We start from the raw sequence: 8,436 nt of genomic DNA, 5'->3' as shown, positions 1-8,436 counted from the left end.
CCGGTGTACGGTTTAAGTTAGAACTTGGTTTTGACATACGTTTCAAGGCCAATAGTTAGTAAGCGCCATATGTGGTGTAGGTACGATCCTCCTACCAAAATCATTTTGAATAGAGAAGACAAACCATCCGTTTCCGTTTCCACTCCACGCATTTAGTCCAACCAACTCACACCAAAGAGTTGATGTATCAGAAAATACTCACCCCAAATTCACTCCCAAAGATACACTACCCATTCACCTTCATTCCTTTACCACTTTTCAAAAGACCCGGAGATCAATAAAGAGATAGATAGATCAAAAATTCGCTTCAAAAGCACTTGTTAAAAGATTCCTAGCCCCCGATTGTTTTTGATAGGTCAAAGACCTATTTTCGATGAATTATCACTTCCTCTCTGGGCACCAGGAGTAAAGGAAAAAAGTTATGAAGAATATGGTATGCAAAAAAAATGATTATGAAAGAGTAAAGTCTCTAGAATAAAGGCAAGGAAAAACTCGGGAAAGTTGCCCAAAGAAGGATTGTAGGAAGAGCCAAGAAAAATTCTAGACAAAAGTCTTAGAGAAATCCGAATCTTCCGAAGAACTAATTACGGAATTCAAGCCATTTTCTATCAAAAATCGGATACTCTGAAGAAATTAAATCTATCAATTCTCTTTAAAAAAAATCAAAAGATCCGAATACCTTTCACCCTTCCATAAACTCCTCAACCAACCCTACAAACCCGTCTTCCTCCTGAAAGAATGCCTAGAAAGAAGATCAGTGTCGTCCTTACTTAACCGGTGGAGATATCGATGCTTTACCAAGCCTATGATGAGAACCGTTACACGACTGGCTTCTGAGCGATAATCCAACTAGATTAGGGCACCCTAAATAGCTGAGTGATACGAGTGATCCGCTAGTGAGAAGCTTGGTCATGTATACTCTACATCTGATGTGACGATCCGGAAATTTCCGACCAAATTTAAACTTAATCTTTATATAATTTCGACAAGATAAGCAAAGTTGTAATATTGAGTCTCGAAAATTTTGAACTGATTCATATATTCATTTGACCTTCGACTGCTCTCGACGATTCACGAACAATTAATTATAAATAGATATGTGTGTGTGTGTGTGTATATATATATATATATATATATATACATGAAAATAAATATAAGTGTATAAAATTTTGAATAAACTATAATCAGTCTGAATTAATAATGGGAAATACTAAATAAAATAATTAAGTACTATTAAAATGAATATATATAAACATATACATGATATTATTATGAAGCTATACGTATGTATGATTTCTATTAATAATTATTGTTATATTGTAATATATATAAAATATATAATATTCAATATTCAATAAATGTTATCACATAATATTATCTAATTAATAAATTGTAATAATTATATATTAAATGAAATTACAAGTTTAATTATAATTGTTACATTATTATTACATTTGTTACTATTATTAATATTAATATTAGTATTACTTGAATTATTAAAATTATAATACGAAATTGTTATATATAATTTATTATATTGCTGTTACTATGGGTATTATTATAATTATTGTTATTAACAATATTATCATATTATTATTATTATTATTATTATTATTATTATTATTATTATTATTATTATTATTATTATTATTATTATTATTATTATTTTTATTATATGTGATTATATTATTATTATTATTAATATGAAAGTTATTATTATTATTAGAAAATAATACATTTATTAACATTAATAATATTATTATTATCATTTTTATTATTAGTATCATTATTAATTATTATTCTTATCAATATAATTATTATTATTAGGATTATTATTATTAATATACTTATTTATTTATTAATGCTAATTATATTATGAAATCAGATATATAAGACGAATCTATTAAAAACATCACAATCCCAATTTTTTTTTCGGTCTCTAAGTTGTTATCTGTCGAAATCAAGTGTCCTAATACAATTAAAATCCGTTTCAAGTCGTTATCCACTTTATTTATTTTTATTTTTATCTGTTTGTTTCTTCCACTGATTGATTCTAAATATCGAACCATTTTGGCTATAAAGTGATCGATTGACTCATGCTATTGACATAAAAACCCATTCAAATACTTTCCTATCAATCACAGCAAATTTAACTTGTTAAATTGAAACAGAAAAACAAAAAGAACCGCTGTCACCCTGTTCTAGACTCAAATAATTAAAAACCCAAATTTATATCAAATTCGAAAATGTGTAAATGTAAAGTTGTTAGTAATCCTCTAAACAATCTTCCTGCAAAATCACAGCCTCCAATTTTTCCAATCAAATCCGAATTTTGAAGTCAAAGTTCAATTTCATGAAGTCAAATTAATTGTTCATCGAGAAATTAGAGATCGTGTTGATGTTTCTGTTAAAATTGATGTTTCACAAAGTTTCTAGGAGTGTTTTTAAACACATTTCATATTATAAATTTTGGCTAAAACTGTGCCAAATTCGAAAATGGATTTTGAGTTTGCTTAAGCTCATCGTGAATATACAGCAGGCCTGTTTATATTTATTTATTTTTTTGATTCGTTTTGTTTAAATTGCACCAGCTAACCATTACAGATATTTTACAATAAAGTCTCAAGGCTTAAATAAAACCTAAATTCATTATTTTGCTTATGAACTGGGTTCCCTGGTCGATCACTGTTATAAAGAAGAAGAGGATGAATACAGTTTTTGGAATAATAGAATTTAAAACAGGTTTTAATCAGAAAACAGGTTCAGAGGGATGGTTAAGAGGAGTGGCGGGTTAGCTAGAGGTCTCGGGTTCGAGCCCCGTTGTGGGAAATTCTTTTTAGAAAAGCTTTTCAAAAAGGGTATACAATTTTATATTTTCATTTTCATCATTATTATTATTAATATCATTATTTTTATTATTATTATTATTATTATTATTATTATTATTATTATTATTATTATTATTATTATTATTATTATTATTATTATTATTATTATTATTATTATTATTATTATGAATGTTGTAGTTATTGTTATCAATTAAAGTTATTGTTACAAGTTATTATTAATTTAACAAGTTATTATTAATATCAATTAATGACTACTAATTATTATTATCATGATTATTACTAATATAAGTATTAGCTACCATATATTATAATTAATATAAGTATAATTACAAATATGATTATTGATAGTTATATTGTTAATACTAATAATATTACCATTAACGGTATGATTATTAAGAAGCACTATTATTAATATTATAATTAGTAATAAGATTGTTATTGTTATTAGGTATTAGGAATTATTATCAAAAGTATTATTTTCATTATTATAATTCTTAAACTTTTCTTTTTATTAAAAATTACTGTTATTATTATTATTATTATTATTATTATTATTATTATTATTATTATTATTATAAGTAATATTATTATTGTTAATATTATTATTACTATTATTGGTGAAAGGATTATTATTATAGATATTATAGTTATTACTATTATTACTGTTATCATTAAAATTATTAGTATTATTAATATTAGTAATATCCATACTATTATTATTATTAAAAGTATTATGATTATGACAATAAAAAGTTTTTAAAGATATTATTATTAAGATTATAAGAATATATACAAAATTTTGGATTTAAAAACTATGGATAAAATTATGAATTAAGTGAATTACTAATCATTAATATTATTATCATCGATATTATTACCAACACTACCATTAATAATAATTGATATTAACATTATTATCATCATTTTTATTATTACTAGTACAATTACTATTATTAAAATAACTACTAATTTTATAAAATTATATGTAATACATATAACATAACCAAGAATTAATATTTTGATATACAAAAAGAATATAGAGACATATATATTATTAATATAAAAATGATATAATTAATAAAATATAAATATAAACTTATGCGATTACGATTATGTGTATTAATATATATATACAAATGATATAGGTTCGTGAATCCGAGGCCAACCCTGCATTGTTCAATATCGCCATATGTATTTTTACTACAAAATACAGTATTATGAGTTTCATTACTCCCTTTTTAAATGCTTTTGCAATATATATTTTTGGGACTGAGAATACATGCGCTATTTTTATAAATGCTTGACGAAATAGACACAAGTAATCGAAACTACATTATATGGTTGAATGGATCGAAACCGAATATGCCCCTTTTAGCCTGGTAATCTAAGAATTAGGGAACATCACTAATTTTGAGAATTAGTGCACCCCTAATTGACGCGAATCCTAAAGGTAGATCTACGGGAACTAACAACCCCCATTCTGGAATTTGGAATGCTTTAGTACTTCGAGTTTATCATGTCTGATAGGTGTCCCAGAATGATGGAGATATTCTATATGCATCTTTTTAATGTCGGTTACCAGGTGTTCACCATATGAATGAATTTTTATCTCTATGCAGTTTGCGAAATGCCTGATATGAGATGTATATTTATGGAAAAATGAAAATCTTGTGGTCTATTAAAATGATGGAAATGAATGTTTATGATAAACTAATGAACTCACCAACCTTTTGGTTGACACTTAAAAGCATGTTTATTCTCAGGTATGAAAGAAATCTTCCGCTGTGCATTTGCTCATTTTAGAGACATTAATTGGAGTCATTCATGACATATTTCAAAAGACGTTGCATTCGAGTCATTGAGTTCATCAAGATTATTATTAAGTCAATTATAGTTGGATATATTATGAAATGGTATGCATGCTGTCAACTTTCGATGTATTGAAAGTTTGTCTTTTAAAAAAAAAACGAATGCAATGTTTGTAAAATGTATCATATAGAGGTCAAGTACCTCACGATGTAACCAACTGTAATGTATTAGTCCTGATGGATTAGGATGGGTCCTTTCATCTGAGAGTTGGAAAGTACGCCTTTTTCACTATGGACGCGATTGAAATCTAGCGACTAAACAATCGAAGTTCGAAACTTTTTCTACTACTTTCGAAAGATGTGACGACTTCTGATGAAGGCATAATAAAAGAACCTAAGGGTAGGCAAGGGAGAATCTATTACAAGAGAACCTTATATTGTCGCTTTTTTCTTGAGGACAAGCAAAGCTAAGTGTGGGGTATTTGATATCCGTTAAAAAGTCACGTTTTTACCCCCGATATTGAGCCCTAAATCCATAAAGTTCCAAGCCTTGTCACCAAAATAATCGCTTTTTGGTTAATTTTGTAGATTGAGTAATTACAAAGGCGATGCAAAAATAATTAAGTAAAATTGAGCTAAAACGAAGAATCTAGAGCAAAAACGGTGAAAGACAAGTTACGACCCAGTAAATCAAGTTACGATCCAGGAAAAACAGCAGAACATGGCAGGCTATACAGCTTGACATATGGCCTGCCACTATGGGAAACGGCCTGCCATTATTTGGGCACAACAAAGGGCTTGACCTGGCATATGGTCATGGCATACGGCCTGCCATACGGCCTGCCAGCCGTATGCCAGGAAACATTTGCCTATTTAAGGAACTTTTTGCATTCATTTTTCTCACACAATCAATTTGTACTTCAATTTAGATTTCCAACCTTTTTAGTTAGGTTTTAGTAGTAGCTAGCTTTGCTTTTATTTTTTGGAGGATATCCAGGCGAGTCCCTGCGATCTCGGGCAGATTTCTTCAGCCTTTTCAGATTTTTATCCGAAACGCTTGTTTTATTAATTAAACATGTATTGTTATCATTTATGTTTAATAATGCGTTCCGATATTACCATGTTAGCTTAATTAATCTGTATGTTGCCATGATAGAAGTTTGGGTTAGCGTAGTTATGTTAAATTAGTACGGTTACTATCGTCATACTGAACTTGTGTTCTGATAGATGTGTATGCTAGCATCTTAAGGATTGACCAACCTAGGTTGTGATCAGGACTTGTCCACCTATATGAACTTAGCTACTTCATAGGATTAAGACCTCTGATTATACTGTATCTAAAGATTTTATAAACTCGGTATGGCCGAAGTTCCCGAGAGTCATCTAATGCGCTTTTAGGACACAGAACTTAGGAATTGAGACATGAATGACCTAGTATGCCTATTGACTGTTCTAAAGAGACCTCTTAGAAGCTGTTAAGATCTAGTTAGTGCCTTAACTGTGTGACCCAAACCTATTGCATGTTCTTGTCAGATTGTTGCCCTAGGATTAAGTCCTATTAACTGTTTAGGTATCTATTAGGTTTCTATCTGCTTTACTTTCAGTATGTCAATTTAATACTGTATAATGTTCAGATTGGTATGATATCATTAGTATGATGAAATGGTTGTTATTTTACATTAAGGTTTTGTCAACTTAACCCGACGGACTCCTTCCGTTTGTGATCATTGTTCACTCAACACAGCAACATGATTATTCAGTTACCCAAACTGATAATGAGGGTTAGGATTAGAACTCAACTCACTAATAAACCTAGTGCTTTACTGAGGATAACCTCTAAGGTAAAGTTACCTTTCAATTATACAATCAAGTGACATACTTTTCACTACTCAACGAGGACTCCGAGAGTCTAGAGATAGGTAGGTCTGTGTAATTGGCTCATCTAACCAAATCTACACTATTCTAAACATAGATTTAACATAAACATAATTACCTTTCCCTAGCCCAAACTGATATCTTGGTCAACATTTCCCTGATCTGCATACTCCGAGTATCCCTCCATCATCTTTACTTTTTCGTAATTAGGACTATTAGCTTAAAACCAACTACTATTCTTTATCTAGGTAATTTAACCAAAGACAATTATTCACTTGATCTTCAATTCGACAAACCATTCAAAAGTACGACCCTAGGTTAACTTACACCTTCTACTTTAGAAAGTTAAAAGTAAATTTAGGTCCCGCAAAATATAAATAATAAACCACTTATAACAGACTGAAACCCGGGCTAGTTATAAGTTGTCTATTTTTCCCTTAGGGTTTGTGCTTAGTCTTAGGTGCTTTTATATTAATTATTTTACTAGTGTTTTATTATATTTGTGTTGTGACCAGGGTCCCAGAACAGGTTTGTTTATTTTATTTGGATCTCGTTTGGGTTACCTAATCTTGTGCGAAAGATATCAGATAACTGGTAAATACCCGTGTGTGATGGGGTATTGTGTTTTAACACAAACATAAGCTGGTGACCAGCTCCTTTCTTGAAGTTTCCTGATTTTTCCTTTCTCTCACTCACACTCTCACCTAACCTCATCTTCATCATCTTAAACAACCCTAAATCATTTGATCTCGAATTGAAGCTTGATTTTGGTGTCAAAACGTTCCTTGTGTCATTGTGATTCTAACAAGGTAAAGTTTTTAAGATTTCATGATCAAATCTGTGATTAAATGGGTTTTTAAGTTAGTTTTTGTTAAAATGAGGTTTTGTGTCAAATTGGTTCAATTTGTTGTTGTTTGTGTATAAAAGTTGTGGGTTTATGTTTCTAAATGTCTAGTGTAAAAGATGTAACCAGTTTTGAGGTAAAAAATGTGTCCAAAGTCGAGATTAGGTGATTTTGAGTTGAAACCACTTTGCTGCTGTTGCAGCTGATGAACTATCTTCGGCCGATGGTCGTTGACCATCGACCGATGGTGAGGACGATCGGCCGATGGACGAGACCATCGACCGATGGTGTATGATTTCTGACCAGCGGATGTAATTTTGACGATCGACCGATTGGGGGAGACCATCGACCGATGGTGTGTTAAGCATGAAAATTTTAGCGGGCGCATTTTTTTACTAATTTGCTATAATTAGCTGTCAGTGCGTCTAATCTTGATGGGAACACTATTCTAACTTGGTTTTTGCTGTTCTCAGGAGATAAGGACAAGGAGGAAGCTCAGAAATAATAACTGAGCAGTTGCTGGTAATTGGTGAGTGGGTCTATCTCCGGATAGAGTTTAAGTAGCATATCATGCTACTGTGGTTGACTCTTTTACCATGCATAATGTAGAAATTGCCATGATAGAATAATATCGTATGCCTGATGTTGTATGTGAATTATGTGTACACTGTGTGGATGGCACCAGTCGGGCCTAGGGAGACTGGGGACTCGAGACAGTGCCTAGGAGAGGTTAGAGCCCGTATGAGGTCAACCGTGCCTAGGGGAGGTTGGGTCCATAGGCTACTAATTGCGGAGTATAGTGTGAACGATGCACCCCCTGCATCTAGATAACTATAATTTGAATTGAGTAGCAGGGACTATCGGTAGACTCAGGCCCGATCAGCTGGGAGTCATGTGCTCGTACAAGCCGCCGATCCTCGTATTGTCTTATGGTTTGCTAGTTGGTATTTAGCAGGTGTTGTTGTTAGTAGATAGCTTGTGTGTGGCTTAAGCTATATCTGTTAGATAGATTCCATTCACTTAGCGGTGCGCTAATCTCCCACATATTCTCCCCTTGCAG

This window comes from Rutidosis leptorrhynchoides, chromosome 9 (genome assembly GCF_046630445.1).
Source record: "Rutidosis leptorrhynchoides isolate AG116_Rl617_1_P2 chromosome 9, CSIRO_AGI_Rlap_v1, whole genome shotgun sequence".
NCBI lineage: Eukaryota > Viridiplantae > Streptophyta > Magnoliopsida > Asterales > Asteraceae > Rutidosis > Rutidosis leptorrhynchoides.
The sequence above is the reverse complement of the archived record's forward strand: the minus strand, read 5'-3'. Positions refer to the sequence as shown.